Source organism: Cervus elaphus, chromosome 30, assembly GCF_910594005.1.
Source record: "Cervus elaphus chromosome 30, mCerEla1.1, whole genome shotgun sequence".
In the NCBI taxonomy this organism is placed as follows: Eukaryota; Metazoa; Chordata; class Mammalia; order Artiodactyla; family Cervidae; genus Cervus; species Cervus elaphus.
Window position 1 is genome coordinate 71,673,268 of NC_057844.1, and position 23,729 is coordinate 71,696,996.

Genomic DNA, 23,729 nt, shown 5'->3' on the forward strand with positions numbered 1-23,729 from the left:
GGTTCTAACAAAGATAACACATTCTACCTTTGTAGAAAGCTTGTATGAGGGTTTCCAGTGGGAATATATAATATTTTAGGTGAGGATTTCCTTTAAAAAGTATATAACACTACATATATTCTATGCACTACTGTGAAAACACAGAGAGCTGTGTTAATATTGGCCTGGCAAGCCAGATGTTAATCACATAGTTGAGGACACAATAACACTGTGATCTCAAGGGAAGAAAGAGAAGGAATTCTAATTTCTAGACATTGGATTTCTCCCTGCTTAACTTCTTTCTTAAGTAATGAAGCCCAAGAGATGAGTGTGATGAAGGGGAGTTTGCATACTTGCGAGGGAATAACAGTTTTACATGGGACACTTGCTGCCAAAGGATTTCATTCAGGATCAATAAAAGCCATGGCTTATTCAGAAAGAATTGAAACAATCCAAACAACATGGTGGGGATATGTTTCTAATCCCCTTGCCCATTCATGTATTGATGTAAGCTTTAGCTAAAGCAACCTATTAGAGTAGATAATAGCACATATTTCCAGTGGCTGATTTTCTCAATATGCAATTATGGTTTAACTACCAAAATCCAGTACAGAGCAAATCAAGAGTCTTCACGCACCCACTTTCTTCTAGTAGATTTTAGAAATACTTATTCTAATTAATTCACAGAGTAAATGCAACTCAGACTCTTCACCTGTTAAGACATTACTGAATTACTCCTAGGAGCTCTAGGTTCACACAGGCTCCTAGTAAACACCTCAGACTCTTGTATAACAGACCAGATGATTTACCTGAGTGAACTGTTAAGTACCAGTCAGAATCAGGTATATCAATTACCCTTCCTTTTCCATATGCCATGGCATATAGGGTACTCTGTCCATTTGCCCTAGGGAAAAGGGAAGACAAAAAAAAAAATATTACACTTTGGATAGAATTTAGGTAAATAACAGAAAAATTAACCTCAATTTAGGAGATGTGTTTTATGGTGGAAAATGGTTCCCAGCTCACTGGGCCCTGTGTCCATCTACCTTATAAAAAGTCCATTTGAATCACAACTTTCAGCTCTCAAGAATGTGAGGAAGCTGCTGAGGGTCAAATGTAGGGATAGTTTCACTCCATCAGCCAGAAATTTACTTCTTTTTCAGAGAAACTATGTGAGAGTCAGAAGAGGAGGCTGAACAAGCCCTAACTATCCCCTCTGCTAGGGGAAAGTGAGGCTTCATGTGGACTTCACAGCCCTTTGGGTCAGACCAGGAATCACTCACCAGTATGCAAGCCACCAATCCTGCAGGACATAGGAAACCTGGAGCAGGAAACAACAGTCACTCACACACTGACATTACTGAGCCCTCACACCCGCTCACTAGGTTGGGAGATGGAAAGGCTCCAGAATGTGGAGACGGTCCTTCCGGCTCAGGTCTGTGCCAAGCCCCACACCCCAGATAACCACAGGAAAGGGGAGGGCATGCTACATTTTAATATCTTTACAAGACATTCTTTTTCTTCCTAGAATCTCTCTGCTATATACAAACAACACCTCACCTCAATAAGTAAGCCTCACTTATTTTCCTCACAGATTTCATTTAATGCAAACAAAAATGGACTGCAAAGCATAATAACAACAGTATAAAAGTCAGGACTTTTCAAAGAAAAAAAATTTGATAAAAACTGTGATGATCAAGTTTCTGTGACAGTTTTGCCAGGCCAGTCTCTGGTGGTTCAACCAAACCTTCGTCTAGATGTTGCTATGAAGGTATTCAGTGGATGTGATTCACATCATCCTCAGAACTGAAGTAGAGGAGATCACCCCCAATACTGTGGTGGCCTTGTCCAGTCAGTCAAAGGCCTGAAGAGCAAAACCTGAGGCTTCCTGGAGGAGGAAGAAATTTTGCCTCAAGACTGCAGGGTCAGCTCCTGCCTGAGGTTCCAGCCTGTAGGCCTGCCTTTCTGATTTCACATTCACCAGTTAGACTGCACAACCTCATGAGCCAGTCCTCTGAAATAAATCTCTTAATATATATATTAAAAATGTTAATATTAATAAATTTAAAATGTACAGTATAAACAATATGTAAATACCAAGAAGAGGCACAAACCAAAACAAATGTTCTTATTTACCTGAGCTGCAATGTTCACTAAAATAAGGAAAATGATGATAAACCAGTGAGCACCAGCTGTGAAGTAATTCGCATAGGTCTTAAAACCAACTCTTCCAAATGAACGGCCCGCCAGTGGTAATGTAACCTGGATATTCTCAGTCTGGGAGAGAGAACAGCAGTGAAAACATAACTTTAAGTAAGGAACCCCCAAATTTCAAAAGTTTACAGTGTCCTCCACTGCAAAGCTGTGAGGAAACAGACACATCTCACATGCTTGTAGGAGAGCAGGATGGTCCATTTCCTACAGAAAATGGTGTGCAAATGTCTAGCCAAACCACATATTCATTTACCCTTGGACTCATCCATCGTACTTTCAGAAAGCTATTAGAAAAAGGACATCATTTGCACGAAATTATTCACTGTTGGGTGGCTTTGCTTAAAGTCAATCATGACTCTCAGCACAAGCACAACTACCTGATTCAAGTACAAATGCAGAAGCTTCTTCCAAAATAATATACAAAATGATATGGCACTAACATATCTCTCTAAATGACTTGTATCACTTCCAATGATAGAAACGTAAAATATACTTGGTGCTCAAAATCCTAGACAATTACAGCAAAATGAGTTCACACAGGAAGTTGAAATAATGTGAGTCTGGACAGCACAGGACAGCATATGACCCAAATCTATCTAATTCCTGGATTTCAGGAAGTGATTCCTGAGTGTAGAATGTGAGGGACTAATCTGAATATTTATCAGAATCATCCAGGTTCCTAGGTCTGGATATTGTGGGCTTGGATACCAAGGAGTACATGTGTATGTTTTTAAGAGAGAGCTAGTGCTTTTCTTCAATTCTGTCTGTAGGACCTAGAATGCATTATAGAGTCACATGAGCGAAAGATGTACTCAACTCTATGCTGACCACTGGACATTCAAGGTGAATAAGATGTGGCTCTAGGTCTCAAAGGGTAATAAAAAAAAAAAAAGAAGACAAGAACTAACTCTAAAGTGTCTGGCCTACAACAAATGATCCAACAAAGGGGCAAAATATTACCATCAATCACCTGCAGTGCCAGAACATTCCAACATATAGGAAAATAGCTGATTTAATGTGGTCACAGAAAGACTCAGTCTAAGGGGGTCTTCACATTAAACCTCTGAATGCATAAGGGAAGCTGGGAGCCACCAGAGTGAGTAGGATGTAACTATGGTAAACTGATGAGTTCTCATATCAGTGTGAGCCACAAACAGCTGAAAATTCATAGCAGTGCACCCACTACTGAGCTCCATAAGATTCTTCATCCTACACCCAAAGGTGAACACCAAGCAGGCTTTCTTCCTTCATGCCCTTCTAATTCTACCAATTCCATGGAATTAGGCTTGGAATCTTAGGATCTACTTTGGGATAAACAAAGATGTCATGAGAGAAGAAGACTGAAGGTCCATGAGGTCACCAAGAGCAGATAGACAAGGGCATGTTGCAGGATGAGAAACTCACATCTTGGTCCTCTGGAGCCGCATCTTTCAAGAAGGGTCTGGAAGACAGTTGAGACTGAACTGAAGACTCAGAGATCAGAGTGGGAGTTCCTGGACCTGGAGATGGTTCAGCCTCCTCATTCTCCTTCTTTAAAACAATATATTCAAAATCTATCCAAGATTTTGGAACCTCAGCAAAAGTCCCCTTTTGCATAATTCTACCCTAAAATAAAGAATTTGAGAGGAATATATTTGCATTTGATAATATTAATCCAATCCACATACTAATCAAGAAAAGCCATCCGGTCTTAAATTATTATTTTCCTAAGAAAATTATCCCTAGGTTTGGAATTCTGGTGAACAAACCTAGTTCAGTTTCAGTTGCTCAGTCATGTCTGACTCTTTGCTACCCCATGGACTACAGCACACCAGGCCTCCCTGTCCATCACCAACTCCCAGAGCTTGCTCAAGCTCATGTCCATCAAGTCAGCGATGCCATCCAAACATCTCCTCTGTCATCCCCTTCTCCTCCTGCCTTCAATCTTTCCCAACATCAGGGACTTTTCCAATGAGTTAGTTCTTTGCATTAGGTGGCCAAAGTATTGGGGTTTTAGCTTCAGCATCAATCTTTCCAATGAATATTCAGGAGTGATTTCCTCCAAGATTGACTGGTTTGATCTCCGTGCAGTCCAAGGGACTCTTAAGAGTCTTCTCCAACACCATAGTTCAAAAACATCAATTCTTTGGCGTTCAGCTTTATGTGACGGCGTTCAGCTGTCACATCCATTTATGACTACTGGAAAAGCTACATCCATAGCTTTGACTAGTTGGACCTTTGTCAGCAAAGTAATGTCTCTGCTTTTTAATATGCTGTCTAGGTTTGTCATAGCTTTTCTTCCAAGGAGTGAACTGAGCACTGTGTTCACTATCAAACCCTATGCTAGGTGCTGGGGGATATGAAAGAAATGTGTGTTCATGTTTTCAGAATGGAGGCATTGACATAACTACCATGGGAACTCAGGGAAGCTAAAACTACAGATGTGGGTAGACGCATCAATACAGTATTTCTGGACAACATGGATATTGAGAGAAGCATCATGTGATAAGCAGAACTTAAAAATACAAGCAAAAACAGTTAATTGGGGACAATATTCCAGGAAAGAAACTTAAGGCTGACACATATGTGGCCACAAGCACATCTCCAGATGTAATGGTCTCTCATCAAATCTTCACAGACCATTGTTATAGTATCATGTGCCCCACTGGGTGAAAGACATGTAGGAACCAGCCCTAGACAGAGAACCCATGAGCTTTATCTTCATGGTCTTTACCACTTCCCCACAAATGCAGGAAGTCAAAGTATTCAAACAGAGGCCATGAGACTGAGGTGGCTCTAAATCCTTGACCTCGCATGCCAGCAAACCAACACATAAGAACCAATGCACTCAGATCTAACAACAACAACAAAAAACTTAAGAACAACCAGTCACAAGCAGTCAACCAGATATCCTCTATTCAGGCAACTGTTTAAGCTACAGTCAATCTAATCATTGTCTTTGAACACATGTGACACATCATTGCAGTTTCCCTCCTTTTGTTGTTGTTGTTGTTCTATTGCTCAGTAATGTCCAACTCTTTGCGACTCCATGGACTGTAGCACACCAGGCCTCCCTGTCCTTCACCATCTCCTGGAGTTTGCTCAAACTCATGTCCATTGAATCAATGATGCCATCCAACCATCTCATCCTCATTCCTCTCTTATAAAGGCATATAAAATAAGGTGCAGATGTCTTCACTATAGTCTGACCCCACAAAATAAGACTCAGCTTATTCACTCAATGTCAAACAAAAGATAAGGAAAAATCACAGGATGCAAAACTAAACAGAGGAGGGCATCTCTGGTTAAGGCAGGTCAGATGGAAGAAGGTGCCCTAGGACCCTAGCTGGGACCTCTCTCACCCTATCTCCTGAGATGGTCCATTGTGAGAAACTCAATGAAGCATGTGGGTACTGTCTATACTACAGAATTAGAAAATTATTGAGGATATACTGTGCCTTATTCCACTTGGGAGGCAAAATTCAAGGACTTCATTTAATGAATTTACCATTTTCCACTTAGTGCCTATAAGACGCACAAGGAAACAAGTAGTGGTACAAGGATAGCAATTTCACTGAGCAGCCAAGCATGGGCAACTCTGAGGGGATGAGAGGGCAGCCATTCCCTTTTCTGCTGTTAGAGAGGAACCAGACAAACAGTAATGATGGACCCTAACTCATCCAGGGGTGCTCACATGTGGACAAATAGTTGTTCTGATAGCACTAAAATTGCGGGTAGTGTCCTCAAAAGAAGCAATAAGGGACCCTAAAAGATCTAGGGACAGACTAAGTAGGTTACTCTGTCTCCCACTGATCCTGTGCTCCCACTGATACTATCATCACTGGGGTTTTACACACTAATATCACCTTCTTCCAAACATGAAATTAACTGCTATCAAATTTGAGAAATCTGAACTCCACATTCCTGAAAGAGTGGTTAACAGTTGACACAGGATATTGCTTCTATAGAGGCAGAGGTTCTGCATTTAATAATCTTTCTTAGGACATAAGTTCATTTGATAAATGAGGGATCTGACCAACCTGGACAGCATATTAAAAAGCAGAGACATTACTTCACTGACAAAGGTCCAACTAGTTAAAGCTATGGTTTTTCCAGTGGTCATGTATGGATGTGAGAGTTGGACCATAAAGAAAGCTGAGCACCAAAAAATTGATGCTTTTGAACTGTGTTGTTGGAGAACACTCCTGAGAGTCCCTTGGACTGCAAGGAAATCAAACCAGTCAATCCTATAGGAGATCAGTCCTGAATATTCATTGAAAGGACTGATGCTGAAGCTGAAACTCCAATACTTTGGCCACCTGATGCAAACTGACTCACTGGTAAAGACCCTGATGCTGGAAAAGATTGAAGGCAGGAGAAGAGGACAACAGAGGATGAGATGGTTGGATGGCATCACCTACACAATGGACATGAGTTTGAGTAGACTCTGGGAGTTGGCGATGGACAGGGAGGCCTGGCGTGCTGCAGTCCATGGGGTCGCAAAGAGTCAGACACAACTGAGCAACTGAACTGACTGACCAAGGGCCTGTGGAACAGACAAGGGTTAATGATGGAGGTGCTGAGGCCCAGAGACAAAGAAGCCAATGTCTGAAGCATCAAACAACCAGTAAGCCTAAAATATTCTCACTAATCTCCACCCCATCCCCAGCCATGCTAGGAGCTGGGGTTGATTGGTAACCCCCCAAAAAGTAAGTTCAAGCCCTAAACATGATGCCTGTGAACATGATCTTATTTGCATTCAGTGTCTTTGTAGATGTAATGATGCAATGAAGTTAAGATGAGGTCACACTGGAACAGGGTGATTTTAAATCCTATGTGACTGGTGTCCTTATGAGAAGAGACTCAGACACAGGGACAACGGCCATGTGACATCAGAGGCAGACTACAGTGCTGCAGCTGGAAGTCAAGGAACACAAGGAAGGCTGGTAAACACCACAGGCTGGAAGGAAGGATTCTCCCCTGCAGCCGTCAGGGAAAGCACAACCCTGCCAGCACCTGGATCTGGGATCTATAGCCTCCAGAACAGGGAAACAATAAACCTCTGTTGTTTTAAGTCACCCAGTTTGCAGTGTTTTGTTACAGCAGCTCTAGAAACTGATACCCTATCCTGAACCTACACTTCTGTCTCCTCAGCTTTACTAAGACTTCTAACTGCTTCTGCTGTTGCCCCTGAAGTGACCATCAGAGGAGTCTCTTAACTCCCACATCAGACCACACCACTCCTCTGCTCTGAACCATCCAAGGCGTCCATCCCACTTCCGGTCCCCTGCCCACTGCTCAGATCCCTCCTGTCCCCCTGCTCACTCTCCTCAGGCACGCTGGTCTTCCTGTCATTCCTCCAACCTAAGGTCAATTCCTTCCTTAGGACCCCCTGCCTCAGACCCCCTCCTCCAGGTGTTGCATGGCTACCATCTTCATGTCACTCAGACCCCATGAGGCACCAGCTCCTCAAGGAGACAGCCAGGATGTCACCCTCTTTGTCACATCCTCCCCATAAGAACAGGAGCCCCATGAAGGCAGGGTCTTGTCCTCCTGCTGCACAGACTCCCACACGTATCAGGCACATAGAGACCTGGGCAGGGAGACCAGTGGCAACACCCACAGAGTGGGCATCTCTGACTCAGGTGCTTGGCTACCCAACCTCACTTCTAGTGTTAATGGAAGATCCTCTTTAGGCAAATTGTGCTTGACAATCACATGGATACAAACAGGTCTCAGTAGCTCTAATTTCCAAGTAAAAAACTTTGACTTAAGTTGTAGAAGGGGAAAACACAAGTTATAAATAAAATAGCATCATTATCCTTAACAAATTTCACTAGAACAGTAATATTTCAGTAGTCCTATGGTAGCACTCCTATATGCTTTAGTGCTTATGTGGCTTCGAGTTTAATAGCGACACTTTACAGGTCTTTGGATTGATCCTCAAAGACATGAATAACATCAGCTCTGAGAAAAAGAGGGAGTTAAATTGAGGGAGAAGAGGACATTTACCATGAATCCAAGGAGAATAACCTGCTGGCCTTCAACACACCTGAGTGCTAGCAATTTCACAGGCTTCTAGAAACTACTTACATCTTTCAGTATCAGAATCTGACTTGCATGTTTTAGGTACTGCAGCTGATGAGTCACTAAGATTGTGATCTTCTCCTTCAAGGCCTGACGAACACACCTACAAATGTAAAAGGTAAAGAATGCAAATGCACATTAGTGGGGGTGCTTCAAACTGAAAACACATATTCTGAAAACATAATGAGACAAAAACAACACAGCAAAGGTCTATAGTTTAAATAAAAAATAAATAATACAAATTAAATACAAATATGTCAATGATCCTGAGTAGGTCCTCAAATTTATCAGCAGCAAGTGTGAACTCAGCTCCACTAAAAAAAATTCTAAAAAACAGTCCAGTGAAGGAGGCACTTGCTAAATTTTTTCTGAAAACTTGGCTTGACAATAATTTACATTTCATAATGAAAAATAATTGAGCAATACTGAGATTCCAAAACTTGACTGAACTTAATATTTTATCACTATGTGGGAATGGGAAAAGAGGCATCTATGTTATATAAAAATGTGTGCATTTTCCTTAGGCAATTTTCTAGGGGATTATTTATGATTTATGATGTATACATTAACAACAAAAAATTAATAGAATCTTGGTAACCTTTGCTAGAGTGCCTTTTCTAGACACTTCTTCCCAAATAATACTAAACAGAAAATGAATGCCAGCGTGGCCTCCATCAGTCTCTACAACAGTCCCAGTTCCATCCAGGAAACCAGTCTTCTTTCATAAGGACTGAACACCTTCCAAATATGCAAATTAAAGAACAGAACTCAGATGGCCCAAATCATAATGGGAACCATCCAATGGCCAAAAGATACACCAGTTCTCTTAGCCAAGACCCTTGTGTGGTCAGGCCACCCAAAATGGCTCTTCTCTTGCTCTTATACATCCCCTGCTCGACCAGTGTCTGCTTCACCTACACCTACTTACATGACTGACCTTCCTATGTGCTTGTTCCAGGGCCCAGCTAATGACTGCTCTAGCTTTAGATCACCCTCCACGATGCTTGTCAAAGGGGCAAGAGGGACATGACCCTCTGCTGGTTTTCATGGTAACCAATGGCCCAACCTGACATCAACTTCCCCTATAACAGGTAATCTCCCCCCTCTCCTGCCCCCTTCCCCTGGGAGCGAAGACTACCACCATGTCCTGTTACAACATGGGCCTCAAATGATAGGATGTCCTTCCAAGATTTCCTTTGCACATGTAAGTTGGCCCTAGTCATTAAACCATATGTGTGTCTGTCACTGATTATGGGCTCTTTCTTAAGTCTAAACTGGGCAAGTAACAGGCCTCACAGGCCTGGAAGGCCAACAACCTCTCTCAATGTCCAACTCCAGTCTCATCCCATAAGGTCCACAACCCCTCCAGGGAAGCAAGTAGCTGGATTTGGGGCCTTGATGACCATAGGCAGGGCTACAAGCAGGTACTCTGGGTGCCCAAGTCCCTCACAGAGCAAATCTCCAGAACCTGGGCCAGAGCTCAGCCTGTGAGTGAGTCAGATGTAGAGTGTTAAGGCAGCAGACTGCATCTCAGTCCCTCTCATGAGCCTGATGCCAGACAAGTGATGAAACCTCAGCTTCTTCATCTCAAAACAAGGCCAAGGACAACTCACCCACAGGTTCTGAGCAATCAACCACCAATCCACTCAGTAAATGTCAGCCCCCTTTCTCCACTCCTCCTTAACCATGAGCAGTCATGTGCTTTGGACTCAGGACAGAAAAGTCCTAAGGTGAAACTCTGGACACTGGGTCTGTGATCAGAAGCAAGACCCCAGGATGTAGATACTTGCACCATTGCTTCATTAAGTCCAAAAGGATTCATTTTTCCCTTTGACATGTCTTAGTTCAGCATTTGTATCTAAGATTCCTGAGTGAGTAAACCTCTTCAGACTTAGTACTAAAGCTTTTAATGGAATTGTTTTTCCTTAATTCATAATTACTTGCCAACAGTCCCTGAAGACAGATGTTAATCAAATCTGATGGGTTTCTATGTCCAAGATGGAGCAACCCAAAAGTGATAAAATGTTTGCTTCCTAACATTCCATCAGAGATGAAGTAAAATAAATAATTGCAACAAAGTGGCCAATTAATGACTTTGAATTTTCCCTAAATAATGCTTTTTATCCATCTCTAAAAAGATAGTCTTTTTTTCAAGTTTCAGAGTAAATATTTCCAAGTTATGTCATAAAAATTATTGATTCAGAAATAAGTTAACTGTTAATTCTATATAAGGGCTGTGTTAATTCTATTTATTGGGTTGGCCACAAAGTTCCTTTGAGTTTTTCCATAACATCTTATGGAAAAACCCAACTGAACATTTTGGCCAATCCAGTGTCATTCTATATAGGGGCTGTGTTAAGAGGAGACACATTCCAAGGTAGAGGGGATACAAATAATTCAGAATCTCCACCTTCATCCATTCAATCAGCAGAGGTTTACTGAGGTGCCACTCCCTTGACTTACATCGCAGGTCAAGAAAGCAGACATTACTTTGCACCATGTGAAAGGGGGATACCCTGAACAAGTATAGGAAATGTACTATCAGGCCATGATGTGTGCTCTGAGGAAAAAGCAAGGGGGCTGCTGTCTTAGATGGGGAGACACGGGAGCCCTGAGACTCTCTGGGGAAACATCCCTGGAAGAAGACACAGCAGGTGCAGGGGTCTGGGACAGAACATGCTAGACTGAGGCGCCTTCCTGCATTCACAGCTTCTATGGGTGGGGAGACTCATAAATGGTCAAGTGCACCCACTGAGGGCTGTGGGAAGACAGAGGGCACAGGCTCCACCTGGAGGAGCGGGAGGGAATGGCAGGTCCCATCTTCCATCTTCCTTCTGTGTCCTGGCACACTGCTCCCTGGCTCTGGGGCAGAGGGCCCAGTACGTATAGACAGACAGGGGTGAGAAAGGACCCCCACAAAGCCAGCACTGTGGAATACCGAGTAGGTGTAGGGAAGAGCTGGAAAGGTTGATGGGGGCAGATGGCAAAGAAGCCTGTTCTCTGAGGACTTGAAGTTGCTTCCTGAACATGGGGGGGACGGGAGAGAGGGCAGGGGGAGGTCTATGAAGGGCTGGAGCAGGAGGGTGAGCTGTGTAGACAGCAGCATGGGAGTCTGATCAGGACAGACCTGAAAAGCTGATGACACAGGAGGCGGGGGTCTGGTGATGTGGGGCTGAACCAGGAGAGGATCCATGGCTGGACACAAGTGAGACTGCATCAGTTCATCTAAGGACTCTCACATTCTATAGGTAATGGAACCCACTTAGTCATCACAAAATATAGTTATAAAAATCACAAACATTAGTAACCTGGTATATATTAATATATTCATGACTAAAGGAAGCTGATAATGGCAAGTACAAGTGTGATTCACTCACTTTTAATAGAAAATATTCACCACGACTAAGCTTCAACACGACTACCATCTTTCATAGCATATTGTTCCGTCCAATTGCCTAACTCATTGAGAACATTCTCAGTTGCTGTTGAGTGATTTCCTAAATTGCCTTTGCGATCCCTGCCCTAAGTTTCCCCAGAGAATGTGGTTCTGATTAGCAAACAAGTCTTAACAAGCTTGCTTCTATCAAGTGTACATCCAAGGTCATTAAACCCAAAGGTTGGAGAGGACTTTATAAGCATGTTATAAACACCTCACCTTTATAAACACCTGAGAGAGTTTTTGTGTTCAGCACACTGATACATGGCAATCAGTAAGCTTTCCCTTCCCCTCCCTGTGACACAGACACAAGAGCCAGCAGAAACTGCTCTTGAGGTGATGGGGAACTTGTGAAGATGCACACAAGACAGGGTAGCAGACATTTGCAAGTTCAGGGTGGAGCGCTGGGAACAGGGAGGCTGAGCTACTCATGATGCCAGGAGAATGGGGGTTGGAAATGCCTATCTCAATACTAGTGTCCCATCACTGAACTCATGGCAAGCCACAAGTCACTTCCTAAGGGAAAAGTCATCAGTGAAAGTGTTGGTCACTCAGTCGTGTCTGACTCTTTGCAACCCCTTGGCCTGTAGCCTGCCAGGACCTTCTGTCCATGAGGATTCTCCAGGCAAGAATAGTGCCATGCCCTTCTCCAGGGGATCTTCTTGACCCAGGGATTGAACCCAGGTCTCCTACATTGCAGGCAGATTCTTTATCATCTGAGCCACTAGGTGATTTAAATAAGAGAAAATTTATCAAATCACAATCAAAAGAGGGTGGGATGAACATTGGGGTACACGTGTCTCTTTCAGTTCTGGTTTCCTCAGTGTGTATGCCCAGAAGTGGGATTGCTGGGTCATATGGCAGTTCTATTTCCAGTTTTTTAAGGAATCTCCACACTGTTCTCCATAGTGGCTGTACTAGTTTGCATTCCCATCAACAGTGTAAGAGGATTCCCTTTTCTGCACACCCTCTCCAGAATTTATTGCTTGAGGACTTTTGGATAGCAGCCATTCTGACTGGCATGGAACAGTACCTCATTGTGGTTTTGATTTGCATTTCTCTGATAATGAGTGATGTTGAGCATCTTTTCATGTGTTTATTAGCCATCTGTATGTCTTCTTTGGAGAATGCTTATAATAGCCAGGACATGGAAGCAACCTAGATGCCCATCAGCAGATGAATGGATAAGAAAGCTATGGTACATAGACACAATGGAATATTACTCAGCCATTAAAAAGAATACATTTGAATCAGTTCTAATGAGGTGGATGAAACTGGAGCCCATTATATAGAGTGAAGTAAGCCAGAAAGATAAACACCAATACAGTATACTAACGCATATACATGGAATTTAGAAAGATGGTAATGATAACCCTATATGCAAGACAGAAAAAGAGACACAGTTGCATAGAACAGACTTTTGAACTCTGTGGGAGAAGGTGAGGGTGGGATGATCTGAGAGAATAGCATCGAAACATGTATATTATCAAGTGTGAAACAGATCACCAGTCCAGGTTGGATGCATGAGACAAGTGCTCAGGGCTGGTGTACTGGGATGGGATGGGGAGGGAGGTGGGAGGGGCATTCAGGATGGGGAACACATGTAAATCCATGGCTGATTCATGTCAATGTATGGCAAAAACTACTACACTATTGTAAAGTAATTAGCCTCCAACTAATAAATGAAAAAAAAAAAAAAGAGGGTGGGAAAGTGCGGGGTCAGATCAGAGAGTGGGAGACCATGCCACGTGTTAGCTGCCCTGCTCTCTTTTGTTCTGAAAGGTTCAATGCTAATGTGTAATTTTTGTGTGTGGTAAAATATACATAACATGAAATTTACCATTTTAACTATTTTTTTTTTTTGCATACAGCTCAATGGCATTAAGTACATTCACATCATTGTGTAACCATCACCACCATCCATCTCCAGAGCTCTTTCATCGCACCAACACTAAGCACCTTTCACACACAGCCTTCAGTGGTATGTGCCTCATGACCCCTGCTTAATGGATGTGGAATCCCAGCTCCTCATATCCAGAGCTCAGAGCTCCTCACATATCTCTCTCACTCACTCCACTGATCTGCTTAAGTCTCTTTACTTTGCTATTTAGGACTTGCTGTGACTGAATTCTGTTCCCCCAAAATTCATATGATGGCACATTGACCACCAGAACCTTAGAATCTGGTGACAGAAGCTTAAAAGAGTAACTGTTACCCTTAATTGGAGTGGGCCTAATCCAATCTGACTGGTGTCCTTAGAAGAGGAGACTAAGACATAAGGACAGAAACACAGGGGTGTGCATGAACAGAGGGAGGACCACGTCTGAGGACACAGCGAGGAAGGTGTCATCGGAAGATAAGGAGAAGGTCTAAGGAGAAACCAAACTGCCCACACCTTGATCATGAGAGTCTAGCCTTTAGAACTGTGAGAAAATGAATTTCTGTTATTTATGCACTGCTCCCCCATTGCTGCCATCTCTGACAGCCTTCTGTGACTGAATGTTTGTGTCCTCAAACTACATACATTGAAGCCTAATCCCCACTGTGAAGGTACTGGAGATGGGGCCATTGGGAGGTGACTGGTCATGACGGTGGAGTCTGCCTGATTGGGACTAGTGCCCTTATAAAAGGGACCCACACGGCTCCCTCACCGCTTCCACCACATGAGGACACAGGATTTGGGTCCTCACCAGACATCAAATCTGCCAACACCCTCACCTTGGACTTGCCCAGCTCTGGTCTCCTGTAACAGCAGCCTGGATGGACACAGCCCCAGCAAACTAACACAGGGCCTGACAGCGAGAATACCCAAACAGCTTCACCCTGCTGAACACCCCACCTCCTCCTGGCAAGGACGTGCCTGCTGTTCTCACAGTCTCCTTCCTGCACCTCTACTCTTCCTCCAGCAAAGGGAACTGGGTCCTCTTTTCAGCCTCTACATACACACCCAGCCTGCATCCCCCAGGGCACTTCCCGCCCAGCCCAGGGCACAGGGAGCTTTCCAACATCCACTTCCATTCAGCACTTAATATCCTGTATAGAAACCTCTAAACCCTGACTCAGCTGACCTTTTCCCAGGCATCTGTCTTAACAAGCTCCACATTGAGACAAGTTCCTCAGAAGCAGAAATGAGAGCTGAGCATCCTAAGTCTAAGTCTCCCTTATGCTGCCCAGTGTGAATCCTTCCCCTCTCCCAGCTCTCCGTCCTCCTTGTAAACTAAGAGGTTTTGTGCAGGGACATCTGTAAGGGCATTGATCTCAGTGCACACAGCAGGGCATTAATAAGTGCAGCTGGAAGCCTCGTTGACCTTAACAAGGTGGACAACAGCAAGGTAAGCAACCATGGGGTAGATGTGGAGGCTGTTTTAGCAAAAGCAAGCTCATGAGGCTTTCAAAAAGGCCAGTCCAAACTCCATCAGAGGCTTCAGTCAGCGTGTATTAGGACACATTATTCACAAAAAAGCGTAAGAGTTGTTCTACTTCAATCATTCTGCGGCCAGGCAAGAGCAATTTGTATTCCAGAAACACAAAAATGGGAGTCAAGATTTCCGCCAGATTCTAGATCTCTAGTTCCGCATTCAGGCTAACCCTACATCATGGGTCTAAGTATTAATTTAAGAATGCATCCATGAAGCAATGCTAAATGATTAAATTCATACTTAGATGTGGAATAAGTTAGTCTTAATTCTAGGTCTTATTAAGAATTTCCAAACCTACAGAATAATAAGCGTAAACCCACAGGGCCTTTCCACAGACGCCCTGTGTCATTACCGAAACTTTTGCTTCTAATGAGCCTTAATTGCATGATGGAGGAAAAGGACTGACACTAAGTACTAGATTACTGGGTCCAACTCTACGATTTAAAAATCATTCATCATCTTTCTTATTTCAAGGGTATGGATCCATCACAGTGTCTGGTCACAACTGCAGCTCACAGGGAAATCTCCCATCTATTTCTCACTCCCTAAAGCACAGACCCCACTGTCCTTCACACATTGGAAGCACCTTCTGTATTTTCCTTCTGTCCTGACCTCATCATGATGCAAAATTTCTCTACGATGGATCTTCTGTGGAGGGAAGGGAGGGGAGAGAGGGACACCAGGGCAGAGCGAGCTGAGTCTCCTGAAGCACAAAGGCTTTCCTGAACTCTCTCCCCCAATCTCTACAGGGTTCCTGGAAAGCAGAGATGATAGAAAACAGGAGCAAACTCACTGTTCAAACAAGTGCCTGCAGACTCCTGCATCCACTGCGCTGAGCGGATCATCCAGGAGGTAGATGTCTGCGTCCTGGTACACGGCTCTAGAAAACAGAGAGAGACGTCAGGAGAAGACACTTCACACTCCCTGGGCCCTATCTCTGAATCATGATGGCATACAAAAACTCCAGGTTCATTCCAGGAGCCCGGGGAAAGGACTAAGACCCTGCTTCACACAGGCCCACCTGGTGAGTGGGGCCTGCGTGCTCACGTCCACAAGGAGCCGTGGAGGAGGAGGGGCAGGATGGCAACTAAAGCCCCAATTACCTGGCGAGGCTGACCCGGGCTTTCTGTCCTTCACTCAGCAGGGTTCCCCGTTCTCCTATCTCAGTTAGATCATTTTCCTTCAAAAGCTGTAAATCCTACATGGAGATAGAAAAGGAGGAAAAAAAGAAAAGATCTAAAATATGTTCTCCTCCTGCCATCCTAACTTTTTAGCATCATTTCTCCCCACAGTGTTTGATCAACAAGGACAAGTATATTTCAAAGTGGCTAAACAGTAACACTGGACAATTTTAAAAATCCTCAGGGTTTTTTTGTTTGTTTGTTTTGTTTTCATTCTCTAGTTTTTCACATTTATGCATCTGACCATTCTAATAGGTATTTATTGTGGATCAATATACGCCAGGCATTGTTCTGGGCACAATGAATTCAGCCATGAGGAAACAAAGTCCCTAGAGTTTCTCTCCACAGTGGGGGATGAACAATAAGGAAAATTAACCTTAGTGCAAGTACTGAGGATGAGAAGGAAAAGGAAGCCGGCTCAGGGGGTTGGAGAGTAAAGGAGGGAAGGGAGTCCACACTGGGGTGTGAGGACTCTGCTCAGAGTGGGTGTGAGCAGATCTGGGGAGGGGGAGGGGCTCAGGCAGACCTGGAGAGGCTGCTCCTCACAGAGGGAGGGGCAGGTGCAGGGGCCACGGGGAGATGCCCGAGGGGGTCAGGACAAGGAGGCCAGGAGAGCAGAGTGAGAATGAGGGGAGTGAGGGTGGAGACAGAGCAGGAGGAGCCTGGGGTCACTCCCAGTAACAGGGGAAGAGACAGAAGGGAGGACTGACCTGGTCTGAGATTTTTACAGAATCATTCCTGGGCTTTGCAGAAAGCAAGCAGTAAGGGAGAATGAGTGAGGGTAGATACAAGTAAGGAGGCTACTGGAATAATCTAAGGGAGAGATGACAGTGGCCAGGACCACAGTAGGAGCAGCAGGAATGGAGAGATGGAGCACACTCCAGACACATTCTGAAGGCAGAGTCTGTAAGACCTGCTTATGGGATGGGTGTGGGTTGTAAGAAGAGCACCATGGTATTTGGAGCATGAGGAAGAACAGGGTCACCGTTTACTGAGTTTTCCTAATGAAAGTCAAAGTGAAAGTCGCATAGTCGTGTCTGACTCTTTGTGACCCCATGGAATTCTCCAGGCCAGAATACTGGAGTGGGTAGCCTTTCCCTTCTACAGGTGATCTTCCCAACCCAGAGATTAAACCCAGGTCTCCCACACTGCAGGCAGATTCTTTACCAACGGAGCTATCAGGGAAGCTCTGCTACTGATGACTGGTGCCTATTTTCTCATTAATCCAACAGGGGGACCCCATTCACAGTGTGAATCACAACATGCAAAGCTTGTGACCATGAGGACAAGAAAGAGAATGTCTCCATCATAACCCTCCCTGACAGCCACAAAGACACACAGACACATACAGTTTCCCTCCTCACTCAAAGCTTAACAAGGGAGGATCAAATGAAAAGCAGCAGTTGCTCTGTCATGAAAATTCATTATTTCATCTTATTTCCTCATCAAGCTCAGAAGTTGATACCATCTCTCCCTCCTGGTTTTCAAACCATTTTAAGATAGGCTCCAGCCGTACACACACACACATTGTTTTCTGGGTCTCCATTTCACTGTTGACAGTCCTTGCAAACTGTTATTAGTTTTTATCCTTTAATTTTATTAATGTATTTTTTTGGTTTCCTTCCCCAAATAGCATCACATTATAGCACGGTAATCACAACATGCTCTAGAAAAGGCACTGAAGTTCACTCTTTCACTTAGCACAGTTAGAGCATAAGAAACAGGCTCTCTTCAACTCTGGTGGTAGGACTTTGAGTGTGTTGTTGACTTTGCAAATTATTAATGGACAAGTCCCAGATGTGAAGAACATTTTAAAGGATTTGGGGTAAAATGCAAGTCAGGCTAATTTCCCAGCCACGATTTTCTGATTAGGTTAAAGGGAAAAGCCTGACTTGAGCATATATTACAATTCTTCCCACTGACAGGAAAGTGTTCTTATTCATGTTATTTTACTCTAAGTTAAATTTAAACAATTTTCACTGAACAGCAGATACACAAACTAGAGGCAAACTAGGAAATGAAGAAGCTGGTTTGATACCATCTACCAGAAACATACCAAGGGCCCTTCAGTGATGGTGGAGACTTAAGAGTAGAAATGCTATGGAGCAGACTGTTGAAACAGTTGATGAGCGCCCTGGCAGAGGAGGGCTGGATTCCAGAGTCAAACAATGGAAGCCCACACCTTCCTTTACCCTTTACCGCTTGTCCTCCCTTTGGAATTGCCCCTGCTCTCACGGCCTGTCAATATCCTGCCCATCCTTCCAGGCTCAGCCCAAACACACTCTCCCATGAAACCATCCTGGAGTCACTCTGTTCCTGCTGGGTTCCTAAAGTTTTGCTTACATTTCTTCTGAAGGACCTGTCTTATTCTGCTCAATAATTTGTATGCGTGCACATAGCTTCTCTCAGCTCCTGGTGGGTAAGATCTGTGCACCAAGCACTGTGCTGCACCCTGATACTGATTATCTCTAATCTTTGCAACAAGCTGCACGGTAAGTACTGGCCCCATTTCCCAGATGAGGAAACTGAGACTAAGTGAGGTCATATCACTGTTCTGAAGGTCAGTTAAGTTGCTCAGTCATTTCTGACCCTTTGCAACCCCATTGATTGCAGCAGGCCAGGCCTCCCTGCCCATCACCAACTCCCAGAGTTTACTCAAACTCATGTCCATTGAGTCAGTGATGCCATACAACTATCTCATCCTCTGTCATCCCCTCCTGCCTTCAATCTTTCCCAGCATCAGGGTCTTTTCAAATGAGTCAGGTCTTCGCAGCGGGTGGCCAAAGTATTCGAGTTTCAGCTTCAGCATCAGTCCTTCCAATGAACATTCAGGACTGATTTCCTTTAGGATGGACAGGTTGGATCTCCTTGCAGCCGAAGGGACTCTCAAGAGTCTTCTCCAACACCACAGTTCAAAAGCATCAATCCTTCGTCATTCAGCTTTCTTTATGGTCCAACTCTCCCATCTATACATGACCACTGGAAAAACCATAGCTTTGACTAGATGGACCTTTGTTGGCAAAGTAATGTGTTTGCTTTTTAATATGCTGTCTAGGTTGGTCATAACTTTCCTTCCAAGGAGTAAGTGTCTTTAAATTTCATGGGTGCAATCACCATCTGCAGTAATTTTGGAGCCACCAAAAATAAAGTCTCTCACTGTTTCTCCATCTATTTCCCATGAAGTAAGGGGGACCAGATGCCATGATCTTAGTTTTCTGAATGTTCAACATTAATGGTGGGGTAGTTTGAGCATTCTTTGGCATCACCTTTCTTTGGAATTGGAATTAAAACTGACCTTTTTCAGTCCTGTGGCCACTGCTGAGTTTTTCAAATTTGCTGACATATACAGTGCACCACTTTTACAGCATCATCTTTTAGGACTTCAAATAGTTCAACTGGAATTCCATCTCCTCCACTAGCTTTGTTCATAGTGATGCTTCCTAAGGCCCACTTGACTTCATGTTCCAGGATGTCTGGCTCTAGGTGAGTGATCACACCATTGTAATTATCTGGGTGGTGAAGACGTTTTTTGTATAGTTCTTCTGTATATTCTTGCCACCTCTTCTTAATATCGTCTGCTTCTGTTAGGTCCATACCATTTCTGTCCTTTATTGTGCCCATGTTTGCATGAAATATTTCTTTGGTATCTCTAATTTTCTTGAAGAGCTCTCTAGTCTTTCCCATTCTATTGTTTTCCTCTATTTCTTTGCATTGATTGCTGAGGAAGGCTTTCTTATCTCTCTTTGCTATTCTTTGGAACTCTGCATTCAAATAGATATACCTTTCCTATTCAGCTAATGAACAGAAGACCTAGAATTTGACCCAGCTCATGTCAGTTCAGAGACTTCTGCTCTTTCACGTCATACTGCCTCTAGTTTCCGTACATATCCATGGTGTTGTGCTGCCTCTCAATTGAGGAAGTTTAGAAGTAAGAACTTCTTAAAAAGTGAGCAATGGATGAAGGTGGAAGGTGGGATGTAAACAGAGACCCTAACCAGGGTGTGCCTCTTTCTTTACCAGAAAAGCAAGGTCATGAACAAAACAGACACACCCTGGCTGGGTCTCTGGAATTTGATCTAGGTGTCAGGAGCTGGACGTGATTAAGGGAAAGAGGAAATGCCTGAAATCTGTTTACTCCACACCCCACCTTCCATGGAATCTAGGGTTATGCAGAAACAGATCTGAACTTGAGCTGAAAATGGAGAGATGAGCTCTTTGACCTCCCAAGTCTCAGTTTCTCCTACTGTAAAATGAAGATATGAACATCAAGGACACTCATAAAGAATTAATAAATCATATTCCTGTTTATGTGTGTGCATGTGCACATGAGAGAGACAGATACAAAAATGATTTGCATGTGGACTCTGAATAAATAGGAGCTATTGTCTCACTGTTTCATATTTGCTTCCACTCTTCTTTTCTTATGCAGTCTGTACACCATTTAATAAAAATCTAGCTCATTCCTTCTAACTTCACATCATCTCTGCAAAAGCACAATCTCCCATTAACACAAGCCCAGGAGAAAGAAATAGCAGCTATTAAACAAATAATTCTGTTCTGTCCACATTATCATAAAATGCTGCTTGCCTGATACAATCTATGATGTTCAAGCCATTGTTCAAGCAGAATTACTATTTCCTCACAAAGAGAGTTTGGAGCCTTTAACACCAAACCTTTGAAAGTCTATCCCAGCCTTTTCCTCACAGTATAAAAGAATAGTCTGATGTCCAGACTGCATTGAAGAGACCAGGGGGAGCCCTTTAAAACTGTTTTTCACTGATGTTTATAACCCAAGAGAATAACAAACTATTTATCAGTATTTACATTTTTCTTTCTTTCTGCCAAATTATATCCTCCCATCAGGTAAGTTCAGTTTTCCTCATTTATTCACTAATTTCATCTAAATCCTAATATAGAATTAAATATTTCACTTTGCCATTTTCTATGAAAACTGATGCTCTTTCTGAAAACAATCTCTTTCCCAACAAAATGATGCAGTATTAAGAAGAAACTTAAGTATTCTATTTTCTTTAGATAATAAATTATAAATCAAAACTGAAGTAAAGAGGGAAATCTACAGACTGAAAGGGATTGAAGAGGCAACAGTTAAGCACAATGGACAGACCTTATGTGGAATCTGATCCCAACAACAGTGAACGAGATTTCTCAGTGAGATGTCTAACAACATGTAAACTCAAATTAGAAGGTTGATGACATTCTGGAATTTGGGTTATTTTTCAGGTGAAATAATGTGGTGCATTTTTTCCAAAGAGAAAATATTTTTTTCTCTTAGAGGAAACTAATGAATTGTTGACAGGTGAACTTATATGATGTCTAGGATCTGCTCCAGAATAATCTAGGTTGGGGGTGGGGCAGGCAGAGGGCAAGGGTAGAGATGCAGCAAGATGGCCACCAGCTGATCCTGGTTGAAGCTGGGGATGGCACATGAGGGTTCATTACACTATGCTATTTTAGAAATTTCTGTAATTGTTAAAAGTGAATGAAACTTCACAGAATGAACTGATCCACTCAAGTGAAGGAAAAAAGGCATTCTGTGAGTGTTATCACATCAGCATTAAAACAGCAATGTATATACCTGCATATTTACCCAGAAGACCAGCTTCAAATAATAAGCAATAATTAAAGATTTTTCAAATTAAAAAAAATAAAAAATAAAAGCTCTCAACAAACCTTGTAGGTTAAACCAACACTATCATTATTTAAAATTCAAGTATATCCAACTTAAGACTCACCTCTTCCAAAGCACAAGCCTTTATTACTTTTTCATATCGTTCTTCTTCATATTTCTTCCCAAATAAAATGTTACTCCTCACAGTTCCTGAGAACACCCAAGGCTGCTGAGAAACATATATGATCCTCCCGTGCACGATGACCTGTCCCTGGCTTGGGGGCAGCTCCCCCAGCAGAGCATGCAACAGTGACGACTGAAACAGATGGCAACACACACACATAAACAGGCAGCACTCAGGACGGAACATGCCCCACAATACAGCCAACCCCACCCTGGTGCTTGATACACAATAGAACGCTTGTGTTTAGAACAGGATCAAGTATAGTTCTGGCAGTTGCAACCAAAAAGTTGAAAATAACACTGTTGGTCAACGTAAACCCACAGTTGACAAGAAATACTAATAAAATGCTATAGCAATCTACTGTGCCCAAGAATTTCCCCCAAATGAAGCGCTATCCTCAACAAAGACTAAATAAAAATGTTTAAAATTCTTAACTAGCAGAGCAGCCCAGCAGGATGTGTATTTCTTGCATCTGATGTTTATGCAGCTGTTTCTACATCTGGGTATCCTTCACTCGACAAATACTTGTTCTTAAAAAGCTACATGTGAAAACTATATCCAAAGATGATTATTAAAAGAACTCTGAAGTGAGTTGTGTCCGAAGAGCAAAAGTTCATCACAGAAGAAATCATCAACCTCTCATGTACACACTTATGTTTGGATTTCTGTATTTTGTTATACAGAACACAAGAGACTAAGTGCATGTACACATGTCCTTCAAATCCTGTACACCACACAGATGTGGTGTGTCTGTGTCCCCACATCACAGTGCTAGCACACTGGGCTAAAATAGTCTGCCTGCATATCTGTCTCACCCCAGACCCTGGTAGTCTCTGGACAGCAGAGGTGTCAGGGTCTTGCTCACATCTGTATCTTTAGCTCCAGCACATGGCTGCACATTTACTACATGTGCACTTACAGGATCAAGTCAAGTCATGTGAGAAAATGCTCAAAGCTTCCTGGAAGAGCCTTCACAACCTCCAGACTTCCTGGAGGGACCACCATCACAAAAAGTCCCTACTGTCTCATTCTGTCCTGAATAGATATCACATAAATAATTTCCTTCACTGAGATGTCCAAACTCCCAACAAGCAGTTCCCAACTGTGCAACGTGAAACACCAAGAAGGAAAACACAGTGTGCATTTATCCAGATTTATGTGGCCATGAAACCTTCTTGCAAAACAAATGTCGCTTTTCCTAGAGGAAAGCAATTCTAGATTTGCCCAGTTCAAACTGTGCTATACACAGCTTTAGGCTCAACTCTTAAGAATTTTTTAAAATATTTATTTCTTTATTTTTGGCTGTGTTGGGTCATAGTTGCAATACTTAAGATCTTTCATTGCAGCACACAGGTTTAGTTGCCCTGAGGCATGTCGGATCTTCGTTCCCTGACCAGGGATCCAACCCATGTCCCCTGCACTGGAGGGAAGATTCTTAACCACTGGACCACCAGGGAAGTCCCTCAACTCTGAGAATTTAACAGCGGCTGTGGTGTTGCAGCAAGGTGACCAAGGTATCATGGCTTACCTTTCCTGCTCCCACAGGTCCAACCACAGCTAACAGTTCACCAGGTCTGACAGTAAATGAAAGGCCTTGTAGCGTTGGGGTTTCTGATTCCTG

At 43.2% G+C, this 23,729-nt stretch overlaps 1 protein-coding gene across 5 annotated transcripts in view; it reads right to left on the reverse strand.

The window, feature by feature from the left end:
- Positions 1-23,729, reverse strand: part of LOC122686751 (ATP-binding cassette sub-family C member 4-like) — a 2,082,459-nt gene that overhangs the window by 1,636,921 nt on the left and 421,809 nt on the right. The gene's annotated exons all lie outside the window — the stretch shown is intronic.